Source organism: Octopus sinensis, linkage group LG2 (assembly GCF_006345805.1).
Source record: "Octopus sinensis linkage group LG2, ASM634580v1, whole genome shotgun sequence".
Classification (NCBI taxonomy): domain Eukaryota; kingdom Metazoa; phylum Mollusca; class Cephalopoda; order Octopoda; family Octopodidae; genus Octopus; species Octopus sinensis.
The window spans coordinates 184,036,632-184,041,809 of record NC_042998.1 but is presented as its reverse complement, the minus strand read 5'-3'; positions in this window follow the sequence as shown (position 1 = coordinate 184,041,809).

Here is a 5,178-nt window from a genome sequence, read left to right as displayed (position 1 = left end):
AATATAAATTGTTGGCAAGTTTTGCAGGTCAAGATGTTAAGAAACCAACCTTTTAGTTGGAATCAAATTTATTGCTATTGCAGCTGAAATACTTCATCTACAGAAAAACTATTCATTTATTTAGTTCTTTATTATTTCATTGTGCATTTTGTGAGCAAAATTATTATTGGTTATCATTGGTTTCCAATATATTTCCAATGGTGAGATTGGTAAAGAAATACTCATGGCAGTGTAAATACCACAAAGTATTTTTACTTAACCAGCAACTTCTCACTGATGTGTATAATTTTTGCAAATGTATATATAATTCATATATATATATACACACATAGATAGATAGATAGATAGATAGATATAGATAGATAGATAGACAGACAGACAGACAGGCAGGCAGGCAGACAGACAGACAGATAAACAAATAGATAGATAGATAGATAGATAGATAGATAGATAGATAGATAGATAGATAGATATCATCATCATCATTATCATGATCATCACCATTTTACATGTCATTTCCCTACTAATATGAGTTGGACAGATTGTTACAATTGGAGTTAAGTCAGCATGTATTTGAGCGTACTACTCACCTGGATGGCTTGGGGAAACCTCATCCCACTCAATGTTTCATTTTTGTCCTAGTTTCTGCAATTGATTCCTTTCTCACCACTTTACAGAGTGCATTGGAGGTTATTTTCATGGTACCCACACTAGAGAGGTGTCAAGTCCTTGACAAGTTTAAAGTGCCCTAACAGCCTCACACTTTGCAGAATGTACTGGGCACATTTTTCATGAACTAGCACTACAGAGGTAGCCATGTCCTTGGCCCAATTCACAATTAAAGGGGCTTCATATTCATACAGCCCTGTCACTCACCAGTTTGTTCATTGTACAGAAGAGATACACTATTATCTTCTGTCACACTGGAAGTGTGGTACAGTAGAAATTGAGGAAAAGAGAGAGTGATTGGGAGATGAGTAACAGGCAAGGGGGAAAGAATAGCGAACAGAAAATGAGCAGTAAAGGCATAGATGGGATGAGTGTAATGTGTGATGAGCAGAAGAGCTCCTCTGCTATCCTTAGTTACACAGACAGCATAGTACAATGAGATTGGCAAGAGGAGGGTGTGATTTAGAGGTGAGAAATTGGGGCTTAGGTGCAGGAAGCAAACAAGATTAAGAAAAGGTTGAAAGAAACAAGGATGATTGTGATAGGAATGAGTAGAGGACAAATGTCAAGGAGTATGAGTGACTTAACTAAGGAGTAAAAAGCTACTAAAGAGGTTAATGAAGTAGACTTGACATTAGGCAGATATATATATATATATGCATGCATATATATCACTGTGTAAATTGTCTTACATCAATAAATTTATTATGTGCCATTTTAATATAAGAAGGGTAGTTCTTTGTGAGCTATGAACAACAGGTTCGGCATTCATAGCCGATGAATTATAATGATGCAGAAACACATGTACTATGACCTGACGTCATCATTCATAGCCCAGTAGTGTTTTTCACACACGTCTTTAAGGAGAATTTTTCCCCAGACACAGCTACTACAGCAAAGGCTCCTTTACCATATATGAGTGCACACAAACACTAGCTGTAGGTAATATATGCTTTTTGTGGGGCCCCAGGGGCAGCAAACTGAAGGGCCATCCAAGGTGGCACACAAACATGCTAAATGTAATTGTAGGCACTATATCTAATTAACACTGCTTTGTGTGCCTCTGATTAATTGATGAAGTTTTGCACACATCAGCAAACTTAATATTTGTTGTTTAAATATAAGAACAGCAGTTCTCAGAGAGCTATGAATGACAGATTTAGTATCCATAGCTCGTGAAGCATAATGATGCAGAAAAATGTGTCATATCATTAGTCAGGCGAGTAGTATTTTTCACACATTGCCTATAAGGAAAATTTACCCCCTGAGAAAATTTCTACAGCAAAGGTCTTTCCATGTTTAAATGCATGCAAACATGTCCAATATAATTGCACACGCCTATATTTTAAACAAGGTACCTCTAGTTGATTAAAGTAAGGTGGTATAAATAAATAAAACTAATAGAAAAAATATTGTGGTATTTTGTTTTTTAATGATTTCTTATATTTTTGGGAAAGGTTCTTCTTTTCAAGTAGGAGAAAAAGGGCACTAGAATAACATACAAGTAATAACACATTTCTCTGAACCCTTTCATTTTCAAATAGAAACAAACACATAATCAAAAGCTCAGAGAAATGTGCAGTTATCAGCAGGTTATTCTAGTATTTTTTCTTTCTGTTTAAAAAAGGGAATTCTTCCAAAAATATTATCCAATCATTAAACAAATTTATGTAAGGTAATACAATATCTTTTATAATTATTTTTGTTTAATGACATCAACTTGCATATTTGGCCTAACTTATCCCCTGCACTTTTCAAAGATATTTTCCCTTTACAGTCAAATATAAGTTTTTTTAAGGTCTCCAACAATCAATATATGTAACCCACATGCCTCAATTCTTTATCCACTTCAGTTTCTGGTTTCATTTTCGATTTCATGAAAATATGAGCTATAAATACCTGCTGATGACCCTTACTCTTTATACTGAAAAGATCATTGAGTGAAAGAATCCTCGCATGCTTCTCAACCACCTGGTTTCTGGCAATGTCCAACAGCATGGCTCCTTGGGCAAGTGTCTAACACTATAGCCCATGGATTTGGAAGATGGAAACTGAAAGAAACTTATTGTGTGTGTATGCATATGTGCACGTTTGTGTGTGTGTGTGTGAGCATGTATACTTTCTTGACTTGACATCAGAGGATTGTTGTAAACATGCTTGTAAACATGTGTCACTGCCACACAAGTAGTATCATTCATTTCCAATGTTTTGTGAAAACATGACCAGTCATGGGGAAATGCTTCCTTGTATTATGGGGATAATAATAATAATGGAACACCCCTCTCACATGACGAGTGGTATGTGCTAGTCATTACAAATACTGTGACGACGAGAAGTCAGCAGAGTTGGTCATAAATAGTCACGTCTTTACTTGTCTAACTAACTATACTGCTATACCGGAGTGGATGTTACAAGAGTCCAACATTGGATTACAACAGTGGTGGCAACAGTCAAACTCACAAACGTTTTTTGTGCAAATTTTATGGTATACAAAATCATAAAATTATGGAAGGTTTGTTGGCCAGTTTGCTCAAGTTGCAAAACCAGCAACAACGACGACTGAAAAAAACAACAACAATTACTGTTACAGCAACAAATGCTGCAATTAATGAATAGCAAGTCATCAAAAAATTCTGTAAAGATGTTCTTGCCAGATTATGTTGCAAACCCAATAATGGCATTTAAGTATGAACCGGATGAAAGAGTTATCTTCGAGGTATATTATAATATGAAAATGTATCCAATCCTAAGAAAACTGGCAGCAGGAGAACATGAGCATTACAGCAATTATGTACACCCAAAAAACCTTCTGGCATAAACTTTAGAAATTCAATAGATATATTGTGTAAAATTTTTTGTGAGAAATCTCATTGTTCAATACACACTGGAAATGTTTGAACCTAGAAAAGAACAACAAGGTGGACTACATCACATATGCTGGAAGAGTTAACAAAGAATGTAAAAGTTCAAACTGGACAAGTTAAAACCTGATATTTACTCAGGGAGTAGCTGCAGAAAAAGACACAGAAGTAAGGACAGGAATTCTCGCAGTAACTTTACAAAACCAAGCTGTAACTTTAAAACAATTTTCAGAAAAATGTGAAAGAATAGTAAATCTAAAGCATGAAGCAGAGAAAATTGAAAAGTAAAAGTTACTCCTAAGTGAAACAAGTGTGTGGAAAATACAGAGCAAGCAGAATAGAAATCAAGTGTGTACTAAAATACAGTACAAACAGGACAAAAGTCAGGAAACAAACCAATGTTTTGTCTAAGAAAATGGGTATACAAGAGACACATAATTCAACTAAAATAAAGATTTATTAAGAGCGAACCCAAGAGAATAGAAGAATCAATGGAATAGTTATATGATACTTTTCAAGTACCAATGCCACTACAAATAACTGAACCCAGATGCATGAGTGAAAGAAAAAGAAAATGTACAGAGTTCCTAGAAGTGGATGCTAATTGCAAAAAAACTTTAATTTGTAACTGTATGAAAAAAACTCAAAATGGAAAGTGGGGGTGATGTAAAAACTATTGCTAATAAAAAGAAATAAAATTACATTCCCTAAGAAAAAAAACTTAAAAGGGGAGATGTTATAGGGATAATAATAATAATGGAACACCCCTCCCGTGATGAGTGGTATATGCTGGTTGTTACAAATACTGTGACGTTGAGAAGTCGGCAGAGTTGGTCATAGATAGTCATGTCTTTACTTGTCTAACTAACTATACAGCTGTACCAATGTGGACTTTACAATAGTCTGACATTGGATTACAACACCTTGCTTGGAAACAAATGAGGATTGGTGATAGGAAGGGTGTCTAATCACAGAAAATCTACTGCAATGAAGTTTGTCTGACCCGTACGAGTATGGAAATGAGAATGTTAAAACAGATATGCTGATGAGGATACCACTGATGCCAATGACGCTGACACCGCTGCTGCCAACAGCACCACCAACACCAATGCCAATGACAACAACGACGATGATGACGATGATGATGCTAATGACCCTAAATAAAGAATTAGATAAGGACATTTGACCCAATAAAGTACAAAGAATAGATTTTATCAAAGAAAAGTTGATCAAACTTTGAATTGTACTTTTGGAATTACAAACTAAAATTATGAGTGTTGCCATAGACAGTAAACTTGTGAGAAATTAACATATTTCCATTATTGGCAACAAAACTGAACAGAGACCTGAATTTTTTTGGAAAACTGAATGCAGTTTGTGGCCTCTGGTGAGAAGTTTATTAGGAACAGATTGTCTGCAAAGGTAAGAGCATAAACAACACATCTTTATGGTCTTGATTTTACTTAACTGGATGAGTGTGCCTGTACATTGATACAGTCATCAATGTACAGGCTACATGACTCAGAGATTGTTTGAGTAAACTTAAACTGAGACCAACAAACAAGTTGTCATAATTAGGGTCCTTTTCAGTGCCTATAGATATTCCACTCACATCATCACCATCATCATCCTTCTTTTACCATCCACC